This window comes from Doryrhamphus excisus, linkage group LG13, assembly GCF_037039965.1.
Source record: "Doryrhamphus excisus strain RoL-2023G ecotype Guam linkage group LG13, RoL_Dexc_Guam_v1.1, whole genome shotgun sequence".
In the NCBI taxonomy this organism is placed as follows: Eukaryota; Metazoa; Chordata; class Actinopteri; order Syngnathiformes; family Syngnathidae; genus Doryrhamphus; species Doryrhamphus excisus.
Genome location: NC_136369.1, coordinates 11,874,661 through 11,887,151, shown reverse-complemented (window position 1 = coordinate 11,887,151; position 12,491 = coordinate 11,874,661). Strand labels below are relative to the sequence as shown.

General features: G+C 40.0%; 1 long non-coding RNA gene across 1 annotated transcript; it reads right to left on the bottom strand.

Annotated features, from left to right (window-relative positions):
- Positions 1-3,471: 3,471 nt before the first annotated feature.
- On the bottom strand, positions 3,472-11,960 carry LOC131139810 (uncharacterized). The gene is made up of 3 exons (XR_009132301.2): positions 11,754-11,960; positions 7,571-7,780; positions 3,472-5,215 (listed from the first exon to the last, which is right to left on the bottom strand). It is a non-coding gene; the product is annotated as an uncharacterized LOC131139810 (long non-coding RNA).
- Positions 11,961-12,491: the final 531 nt, after the last annotated feature.

Below are 12,491 nucleotides of genomic sequence, written 5' to 3'. Positions count from 1 at the left end.
TGTGAATGGTTGTTTGTCTATATGTGCCCTGTGATTGGCTGGCGACCAGTGCAAGGTTTACCCCGCCTCATGCCTGAAGACAGCTGGGATAGGCTCCAGCAACCTCGTGAGGATAAGCGGTAGAAAATGAATGAATGAATAAACACAAACACAAATGGGCCATCTGATGGGCCTCTATTTACAGAGACAAATGAAACAATCTAAAAATATAAAATATGATATTCATATTCTGCATTCTAATCTCAAACTGTATGTCGTACACGTTAACAACAAACAAAGCTCTTTGTATTATATGAACGTTATCATCCAGGCGCCACTGCAGCAACCATAAATCCCTCAAGAACTAATCTGATCTAAAATACAAATTATGAAACTCAACATCTCCTAATATCATATACTTCATCACATGACTGTGGTGACTAAATACTGTGTATATTATCTGTGTTTATAGTCGAGGGTAGATCTTTGGGACTGTGAGCACACTAGCGTTAAATTGAAATATGTTCATCAGCTGATAAAAGGTTCAATGATTCAGCCTTTAAAAACCAAAATCCTGGCAAATATGTTTATTCAATATAATTTTAATAATACAGTTTAATAATAATAATAATAATACATTTTATTTGTATAGCGCTTTTCAGAGTACTCAAAGACGCTTTTCTGTCTGACATTCACCCTGTCATGATCCATTGATGGCAAAGGCAAATACGTTTTCTCTCTTTGAGCTGCATAAGCAAGGCGCCATTGGTGCTGATGTTGGATGTTTTGTTTTAAATGTCTTCAAAGATCCTGATGGTTATGGAACAAAAAAGTGGTAGACCAAAAAAAAATTTCACTGGCCCTGAGCTGGAGGATCCGATTGGCTGTCCAACAAGACACGGGACCATCCAAATGACTGGTGCCGAGCATTGGATGGCACATGCAAGAGAAGGGTTTCTCCCTGAAAGGCCCTATTTGCTTCAACACCACAAAATTGCCCATTTGGAATTTGCACGAGAGCATCAAACATAAGAAAAAACATAACCTTGATGGTCCTGATATCCTCCAACATTACCAGCAGGACAAGGAGATCAAACCTCAGATGTTTTCCACACAGTACAGTGAATCATCAATACAAAATAGTGGAACAATAGACCTTCACTTTGTGCAGGGATGTCAAACGGTAGATGGGTATGTGGAGATGTTGCAGGGGGCATCACTCATGTGTGAAGGCCCTCGTGTGTGGTAATAAGTGGGATTCTTCAGCAGGACAATGCTACAGTTCACAATGCCCGCCTGGCAAAGGTCCAGTTTTCTAAATGTTGTTTCTACTTCAGTGATGTGGGAGATCCGAAATTTTGCAGTTTAACCTTATAATGTCAATCAGGAGTGTATGTTGGAATATGGTTCTCTGTGTTTGTGACAAATCAAGTGAAACGTTTAACCCTATCTCACACGAAAAAAGATGTCAAGTGTCTGGAGTTAGTTCAACTGAGCCTTTGTGTCTCCTAACTAATCTTCAGGCCAAAGAGGGCTGCGAATGTGAGAGAGGAAGGCTGCCTTACGAGTGGCCCGAGGGCTCAAAGCAGATCTGGGATGGAGGTAGATAATGAGGAGGGGGGATAAAGTAGAGTTATGGTGGTCTTATCACCTTGAGCCCCTGGGTCAGGCGGCACTGCTGGTGGTCACTGCCTGCTAATGCTCAGATAAAACACACACACACTGGGACTGTACTTATATAAAATTCTTAAAGGTAGCTTAATGAGTCATTTGAGGAAAGTCATTTACATGCAGACATCGCCCCTGGGTGATGTCCTGACTGGATCCACTCACAATGGTCAACACGGGGGTCATGTGGAGGAGACAGAGACAAAGTGTGGTGTGGGGTTAGCCAGACCTCAGGCTGTGATTTGTTGAAGTGCATCAGACTGGAGTCTACGGCCATCAGAATAAATCACCTCCCTGGCACCAACGTTGATAATGCCTTGATTTTGTCATGCATGTGTGCACTTATATACAAACAGCCATCAATTATAGTGAGAAATGCAACAAACAAGCCAACTGCTTGGCCACTTGTTGTGTTTTAAGTCACAATATACGCTGGTGTCGTTTCGCCATCCAAAGTGCATTGTTGTGCGCCACTAATTATCATGTAGGGAATTGGAATCTAGTTTAGCCGTGTCATGCATGAGACAAGCTAGTATTGTCTTACCATTACTATTCTTACTCCTGGAGGCCAACGGGCACAGAAGCTGATGAAAAGATATATTGGAGGAGGTTAAATGGCTATTTGATACGCCTCCGTTTAATTCAGTGACGGATTTAAGGGATTAAACAGCATCAGCAGAGTGTGACAAGGAACAGAACTCTTTCCTGGTAATTATTCCACTCATTAAGTAACTTAGTGTGTTTCTCAAGACACATCTATTTCAAACTATGAAGGTTTCCATAGCAACAGAGAGAAGGAGCAGGACTGTAGCCATTCCAGCGGTGTCAGTATGTATCCCATTATGGTTGTACTCTGTGGACAGAGGAGCCCTGCCTGCTTGCCACAGCTTTATTTATTTGACTGTCTTTCATCTGCAAACCACCACAATCTACATCAGAGGCAAATCCACCCAGTGTATCCCATAGGTGTGATTTAGGATTGATTCCCTGGAATTAACAGACGTCAAACGAAACCATGTGGTTGCCTGTCTGGCCAGCCGTCTGTCTTTCACCAATGCCCTCGATAGAGTCGACAACTACACAAACAAAACAAATTGCACTTATATAGGATGTCAGGATAGAGCCGTGTCAAAATGGAGGGATTTGAATATAAATTTTAGGCAGCAAAAGCTTGTGGTCATTAATGATTTACTCATTATTCACACATTGACACAAACGGTTGGGGAAAGCATTTGAAATAAACAACAAGACCACCAACAGTTTGAGTGTTTTCATTTTTATCCCATGAGTTTTAGCGGAAACATGAAAAAATCCTTTATATCAAGTTTTTTTTTTTTACTTGAACTTTAGACTTAAATGTTGTTCCATCTTTTGGCTTTTCTAGTTCAGGGGTCACCACAGCAGGCCAATTGCAAGATTTGTTTGGTTTGGTTTTTACGCTGAATGCTTCCTAACACAACCCTCCCATTTATCCAGGCCTGGGACCAGTCTGGAAATCTCCAGTGGCTGGGTGTCTGGGCCCTGGCCGGGAATTGAACAACAAAAGACAGCAGCATGTACCATAAAACCATCAGGGTAAACTTTAAACTTATATAAACTATAATATATTTGGTAAATTGTACATTATTTTGTTATCTTGCAACCTCATTCATTGCTTGTTTATATGAATTTCGAACTTGGATTTTTTTTTCCAAATCGTGTCAGGAAATAGTAATTGTAGATTTCAAATGTGTTCATATTATATTAAATTATTAGACAGTATCAAACAGTAATCAGTGTTCATTTAATTACTGTATTGCATGTATGGATTATTGCATTCATGTCTGGATACAATTCTTAATATGACTATAAAGAACATAATTTGTATAACAAAAATTCCCACACACAGCCAATATGAATAAAGGTTTTTCAGTGCAGCAGGATTTAAAGATATAAGATATAAAGTAGCACACCCGGGTAAACTCCAAAAAGGTATCATAACTACAATAATAGAATTAAATTATTTGTCTTGATATCACGGCTTCAACATCATGGAACATTTGTCACCTCATTGGTACCTAAACCAAAGCGTCTGGAGAACAATCTTCTTAAATAAGCCAAATCCATGGCCTATGATCCAGCGGCCATTCATCAAACAAGAGAGTTGCCAGTGTCTCAGTCGGTGCCACAGAGCTGCACGTCTCCATCAGGACACACTCAGCAGCATGTCCACGTCGCCCTGACTTTGTTTACTCAGCCCGTACAAAAAGTAAGCGAGTTGCAGGCTATATAACCAAGTGAGCACCCACCTTTGCTGAGTACTTATTGTTTACGCTCAAAAAGTGGCACATATACCTCCATGGTCATTTAACACAATTTTTACAGCAATGTACAATTGTCTTGAAAGGCAGGATGTTTACACTCAAGCAGGTCTGTGAATGTCCTGCATGGATGTACGTGATGAGGATGCATCCCACTAAATGTTCCCAAGCGGCTTCAGCAATCAGGACACTCCTATATAAAACACTTTTATAAATATAAATATATATCTCTTTAAGAAAATTCACAAGAATAAACATGAAGCTAACCTTTAATTTGCACTGAAGTGGAAGCTTGAGGCCCTGCTGCGGTCACCCTGATTACTTAATAATACGGCGATAAACACAACTATCAATCAAAGCCCTTGACAAGGAGGTACAATCCAGGAGAAATCTTGCCAAAATAAAAGCTGTGGGCTCTTATTGAGGCTGCGTATGTGTGTGTGTGTCTCTGTGGAAAGCAATGAGGTGTTACGTTTATTTAAAGAGCATAAGTAGAGTAACGCTCTCTCTTGATAACAACAGCTTCATAATCAAATGGTCACTCAAAAAAATGGCCGAGGGGCATTTTCAGATTTAAAAAAAAAATGCTTTTCATTGGACAGCAGCCATATGCTACTCACTAATGATTGTGCCCCAGTAATTCTGCCTGGCAACAAGTAGGCACCCAAATGTATGCCTTAAAGCTGTGAGATAGCATTTTATTTCAGAAATTTTATTTTCAGAAATGGCAACTGTGGAGTTAATAGAGGTTTTAGGATGGTGATAGTTTGACCCTGGAACGGATGGTGTTTTTTTCAATCATTATTAATCCCTATCAGGATCCCTTTGATGCTTACACTGTAAAAATCAAACACTACAATCAAATACTGCATATAGTCAATCCATTGCAAATTGTTTAGTGCAATGTCCATGTACATTGTCCTGTAGTGTTTGCAGCAGATCTCAGGTAAAGGAAATCCTAAAATCCTGCCCACGGAGAGGTGCACCTTTGTGGCGCTGAGGGGGCCGCAGCTATTCTCTCTCCCTGCTCGCCACTTGTAGCAGACCGTGGCTGATTTCCTTCCTTGCGTGACTTTGGAGCGTAAACACACGGCCGGAGTGACTCATCACTATTTCTCACTTCCATGCTCTGATATAAACATACGGATGGGTCAGGGGTCATTCTGGGGTAGCAAATGGGCGGGGGTGGGGGGCTCGTAAGACATCTTCCATTCTCCAAAGAATTCACAGCTTCCTGTGGCCAAAGCCGCATGCCTGCCCACTCGGGTCTAGAGGAAGCAGAAAGAGAAACACGGTTAGAAATAGAGAGCGAGAGAGAAAAGGGTGATAGATTGTCTTCAATGCTGTGCTGCATGGAAAGAATGTAGCTATGATGTATGTCTGTTCATCTTTCGGGACGTGTTAAAAGAGTGATGCTTGGATGCGAGCAGGAGGGGATGTGGCTAAGTTCAATCGCGTGGCGACAATTAACTTCATTCATTCTCCAACTGATTTATAAGACACCAAAAGTGTGTTTATGTGCAGCTGCCAGCCTGTCTTTGGAGAGGAACGACACTTTAGAATAGAAAGGATGTCTTTAGTAAGGCCTGATCACTTCAGGCTCACATGGCTTGTGAGACCCTATTGGGGGGGGGCAGACACTTCCTGTCAGACCCCAATGTGAATAAGGGCCAAATACAGTGCAACATCAATCACTTGGCACTCTACAGATTCCCCAGTGCCATTGTTGCAGAGCAGGAAATAGGCCGGTAGCAGGTGGAAATAAAAAGCGCTTTGACATCTACGGCATGAGTGTTGAAGAGTCCTTCCAGGATGACAACCTTCCTTTAGACCAGTGTTTTTCAAACTTTTTTGAGCCACGGCACATTTGTTATGTTGGAAAAATTTTGCGGCACACCAATAACCAACGTTATTTGCTTCTTTCAGCTTTTTCCTGATTACGGACTCGCCACAGCAGATCCTTTTGATCCGCATACTAATTTAACCAACAATGTTACAAAATGTCACCACTACCTCTCACGTGCATCACTAAGTCTATTAGAGGAACGAGGCAATCAATCGAATATTACATTGCTCTGCCAGTCTTTACACCAATGACACGCGACAATGACATAATATTTGCAGAAAATTATTAATACATGTTAATTAAAAAAGTAATATTGAATAACACCTGACGATTTCTGACGGCACACTTAGTTGTTGACTGCTTTAGACAACCGAACACACACGCACGCCAATATAGGAACATACTACATACAGACAATACAGAATCCTATGAAAGATCCTATGCAGTAGCTGTATCAAATACATCATACTGAGAGGTGTGCCTAATAATTGGCTCCTATTCATCCAGGGGGGGTATGATGTCTTGCAGTTTTACACTACTGTAAATACAATTGACTGCATATGTGTTCAGCTTTTTTTTTCATTTATTGTTGATACCACAACATGAGGGTACCATTGATGGCAGAAGGAAACTCGGGAATTTAATAAAGGGGAAAAGCCCCCACCACCGTAATTCATACTGGACATACAACCTGAAATACAGTAAAACCTGTTGCTCCCGGATTGTATTCTCAAGCCATATTAGAAGTAAGAGTGGACGTCTTCATCATTCATTGGGCAACCGTCACCAAGCCAGACTTCATGCAAATGCATTCCTGTACACTTAGTAAAGGTTTTGTGGTAACAGTTTCACACTAGAAGAGTTTATTTCTATGTTCCTTAATTTATTCTAAATCTGAGCAAATCAAAAATCAAACAGAGCCTCCAGGAAAAGGATTTTGTTTGACTTCCAGTAGACGTTTGGAGTTTTTAGGACGTGTAGACTCACATTTCAACGAGTAGCCAAAACCTCTGACGTTCTGCCACTACAACCTCTGCATGCCACTACATTAAACTTCATGTTTTTCCTTTTTCCACCCTTCACAGGTTCACGCTGGACACAAAACTGCCACATGTTTTAATTGCAGCCTCTCCAGGCCGTCTTTCCGTCCTCGCCACTCTTCATGTGGGATGGAAGGCTGAGGCCTGGCAGGGTGGCTGTCACATAATGCCCACGCCTGTGATGCTTCGCTGGGACCCCCCTCCACTCAGGAAATGCTCTCGGCCTTTTTCCCACCCTCATGCTCCGCTGTGGAGAGCTGGGGCATTACGACTGAATCCAGTTACCATCCCAGAACATTCCTGACTGATTCCAACCGCTGCTGCCTGGGCCATGCCTTCCCACAGACAAGGAGGACGTTCTAGAGTATCAAGTTGGATGCTACCAAAGCTCTCCATGGTAGAAGATCCATGACAGCAAACTAGGATGCCCCCCAACATCCACCCTACGTTGTTATATGTGTGGTTTGTATGCATGTGGCTTCAGTTGGGTGCAGATTTGAAAATATCCAACTTATATTGACAGAATGATATCTCCCATTGTGGTGGACTGTTTGGGAATTCTTAATTGCTTCTTCCGAATCAACTTACCACAGGAAAATCCCCCTTTAGAGCTAAGAAAAAATGGAGGGCTACACGTAAACACTGAATATTTCATCTAAACACCCAAGCTGGAGTCTATGTTGCCATGCACTGCACTCCCCATCCTGCTGCCATTAGGGCGGCTTCAACAAACTAACCTGCTGTGGTGGTCCGAGTCTCCTCATGTCCTCCACACTGCGGTTTTTGTCTCATCTCCTATTATTGATGGCTCAATAGCAGCATCAGTCACACCGGGATGGACCAGCCCTGCATGGGAGGTGTGCTGACTGAGCCACAGGGTGGGGCAACATTAAATGGCTCCCACTCAGTGTGTGGGACAGACCCGCTGTGGGACGGAGCCAGCATGCCTGCAAGAGACGTCAGAGTACAAGAAATGAAGCAAGATGATGACATGGGGCTTTTTGATTCTTGTGTTGTCTTAAATATTGTGTATTTATTGTAGTTTATATGTTAATGTGGCCTTATGTGAACACGTCTGGGTTTCAAGGATCCACATTTCTAAATTGGGGTCCTTGAGGTGTACAGAGAAGCAGAAACGCATCATATAACTTATCATACAGATGGGTTATATTATAACATACAGTTTCCTGTGGTGTGTGTGTGTGTGTATACAATATACATACACACATACATCATGCATACGTGCACATATTTCAATGTAATGTATTAGATTTTCTTTTTTTTTTGCAAAACCGTATCTAAAGAAGCATCAAAAGATGAAGTATGTGCCTAAAAACCTTCACATTTTCATGAATTATTTATTTTTGCCTTGAATTTAAATATTATACACACAAAAATAATTATAAAATATAAGTCTCATCAGTTTTTATCTAGCCCCTCCCAGATCTGAATCTGTATCTTCATTAATTTTGGATTTTTATTTTGTTTTACTTGTATTGTTCCATACAGAAAAAAATATATTATAATAAAAATACAGTTAACAAAATACTAGATATATGTTGGATTATAAATAGACACTGAACGGTCCTTCTACTTTCAGCATTTATCTAACCTTGATACGGTATGACGGCATGTTTGTGTGTTCCTAACATCTTACTTTATGCTTTGGATCTTTCCATAGTTTTTGCCTGTTGGGCTGTTGTGCAATGAGTAGGTTGTGTCCCATTTTTACTGCAAGTGAATTAACCTTATTTCTGGACACTATGGTATTTGGAACTTTTTGAAGAGTTGCTTTCTTTCCATTGTATCCATGCATGACAAATGACACAGCATGAAGATCACTCAATTGTACATTTTTCTTGTCAGCAATGACAACACTTTATATATATTTCTGATTATATAATGTAGATTTTTTTTTAATGTAACAATAGTGCAAATACATTTTATTCTGTGTAAACACAACTCAGTGATTAATTGAACTCCAATCTTACTGAAAAGGGAGATTTTACATTTTTTACTTATATAATATCATGTTTTGTATTTTCCCTTATGGCATTTGGTGTTGCTTTTCTTTTTTATCACAAGGTCAGCAGCTTGCATGACAGCATATAAAACACATGCATGGCATGTTTGTGACTGAGAAAAATACAACATAAATATATTTCAACTCTTAAATAATAACCAGGAGCTCCTGCTATACTTATGCATGCATAATGTAATAATATCCAACTGTATCAAAAACTATGCTTAGTAATTGAACGAAATGATAATTTGATTTAGTTTTGATTACCTTCAGTGTCTACAATAATAAAAATATAGTAAAATGAATACCACTCTGATAGTGTCAATCAAATGTGAGCATCACAGTCCCAGTCTGGTGTCCCTATTGTTATGCTAGTCTGTGACCGTATATGGTTTCATGGCCTCTTACAGTGCTTATTGCCCTCTGCGTAGGAACTACTTTCTGGCGCGCTGTGGGCAATAAACGAAAGAAGATGAGCACCGAGGCTTAGTCGTTATAATAAATGCTGCATGCAGCTGCATGGTAGAGGCCATCAAATATACTTTTCACATTCACATATAGCGACCCAAAGCGCGCAATCAGCGGTCTGCGAGCAATCCCGTCCTTTCTCGTTCACATAAACAGCACTTGAAGGAAAATATACACGGCCACCTACAGCGGAGGGAAAGTGACGAGGGCTCCACAGGCCACATCACACTGCTTTCAATTAAGGTGGATAAAATAACAAAATAGCTTATATTTGGTGGATTAAGAATTGGTAAACTTAATATTGCAGCATTCATGAAGTTGTGTATTTTTGTTGATGAACATATTTAATATATAAATGTACTTTTGAAGAAAATACAATCTACTACAATCCCAGGTTATAATATATTATATATTTTTTGTGAATAACGCTTAGTCAATGTAATTTTGCTTTTACTGTTTATTTATTTTTATTTAGTTTAGTGATTGTTTGCTTCTCCGTGTCATTTTCATATATTTCCGCTGCTCCATGCATATTTGCAGTACGTTTCAAAGTTGTTGGCTTTGTCTTTTCCACCAATATATTTATCATATTAATTTTATTATCTTGTATTATCCTTTTTAACGTGAAAGGGTTACGTCTGAATTTCATTGTAGAGTTTGTGCTACGGCAATAAAGATCCATCTGCAGAATAGTTTTTTTGTATAGGCTTCTATTGATTATGTTCATTATAACAAGGATACCAAGTGTATTAATAATTTGAAACTATTTCATGTATATTTATTATGTATTTGATAATCCTGTGTTGCCTCATTGAGGACTGAAACATGTTTTCTCCCCATTATTATAAACAAAATAGGCAATGTTTGCTACTCAAAAGGGCAAAAGGTAAATTTAAAGTAAATTGCTATATAATGTACATCAAAAGTAAATCTAAACGCTTTCGTAAAGGGGGAAAAGTGATGCTCAGATTGTCGTGGACACGTTGAGTGTGTTCCAACCGGGGGACTATATGGGGTTCATTGCAGTAAATAAGGTCCGGAAGGCCTGTCGGGACTGTGCACTCTGCGGTGTACCTCCACCTAAGTGGACCAGCATTCCTGGGAATGCAGAGCTGTCCAATATTTCATAATGGGGACGTCATGGAAAGAAAATAAAGTGCATGAATGCTCAGTGACGAACACAATCTGCCTTGCGACACCATTAGGCTATTCTTTCCTTTGCTGTCTATTTATGCACAAATAAAAATTAGTTTAAATGCATATTTTTGGCAAAAAATAATGTGGCTAATAGTCATATTATCGAGTTCAACTGAAGGAGATCCATTGGATCCATTGGACGGTGTCACTAAAAACATAACATTTGATTGTGATGCACAAGATTTGCATAAGAAAATCAGCCTTAACAAAGATAAAAGTACAATAACAGTAATATCATCTGAGGAAACACTATGCGCAATACAACAGAAAACCCTACAGGCAAAATGATAACTTAATAATATTACAATCTGCGATATTAACTTTGTAAATGAGTTAATTTAGCTGTAGCAAATGGTGTGACTTTATACAAAGTATATTAGACAACATTGGTTGACTTCTACATGGGGGGAAGACACAAATACACAAAAGCTAAGCGTGTGTGTTTGGGGGTGCTGGTGGAGAAATCTTAATGGAATGAAGTCATCAACGGTAATTAAATGCAGAGAAACGGGAGCGTGCATGCCCCCGCTTCGTGCGCGTTGGGTGGTCCCATTCTCTGATAAATGTGTGCCCCCTCCCTCTCTTTTCCACCCTTGACAAAATCTAGGCCAATGTCCGCGCAGGCACCGCGGTTAAAACAATATGAACATTCATTTATCCATGCATGGGCTCGGAGGCTAACAGGAGCACCTCTGTCACCTTCACCTTGATAATGACATTTTGGAAATGACGCAGTGGCGCGCTTGGAACAAAAAAGGCAATCGAATTTTTTGTGTTTTGGACTGAGAGGATTGTAAAAATCGAATAAAGAGCCATATGTATGAGGAATTTGTTTTGTTACGTGACGCCAAGCACACAAGAATGAGAGCAACTTTTACGCACATCCAAATTTTACGCACAGGCACACATGTCCATAACAAGAGTGCTAGGTCAAAATTATGTGTAAGAGTGGGTCTTTATTAGGAACAGTAGTAGACTGGAGGTGCTAACCGTCAGGAGAAAGGTTGCAGAGTGCTGCCATGGAGCTCTCCAGGGAACAATAAGCAAATTACTGTCAAGATTTCGCATATAAACTGATCAGCATGGACTGCATGCACTGCTGCATTAAAAGTGACTCCACTCAAAGGTCGAATGAAGAATAGTGTCAATAGAAATATCCTGGTTATATATTTAAGCTATGCATGAGGTGAGTATAACTAAAGCTAAATGGAAGTGGTGTTAATATAACTTACTTCTTCATTCTGATGGTCCCAGCAGGTCTGCAAGCAGTCGATGCATGGTCTCCACCCGAGGTTGTGAGCTCAGAATCCGGCAGAGCAAATCCACTTCACTCCTCAGGCGTCCTCTGCATAAATATTATGACTTATACAAACAATATTCCGGTGCACACACACAAAAAAGAGCTCCTACTTCTGCAGTATGAGGGCACATCTCACGAGATTGACTATTAGCTGATTGAATTGGGCTTTAGTTGATTTTTTTCTTTATTTCAAGAGGGAACATGTTTACATTTTGCTGTGTAAACATCCTGCCCTCTCGCCTGTTTATCTTGTGCAGAAATTGGGAGGGTGGTTTTAAATATGAGGAGCATGCTCTTTGGAAAAATACTTTAGACATTAAGTATATAAAATATGTTATGAAATCATGTTATACGGCACCTTCCTAATGGTGATGCACCAACATGATTTGCACTGAGCTTTAAAAACAGACATAATATTTTACAATAATATTTTATTATCAAATAAATAGTAAGATCATTTCTAAGCCAATGCACAAACCAATGCCAACATCTAACACAATTGACAATACGGGTTATTAAAAACTCTATAGAAGATAGAATATTTTTCAAATAAGCAAAGTTTAAAAAAAAATCCAAAGAAAAAGTGAGTGCACCCAGATGTGCAAGCTTACAGCCCACCATTGGAGTAGGAGGGGAACTGGGCGGGTCCCACTTTTTTAGGATGGCCAAA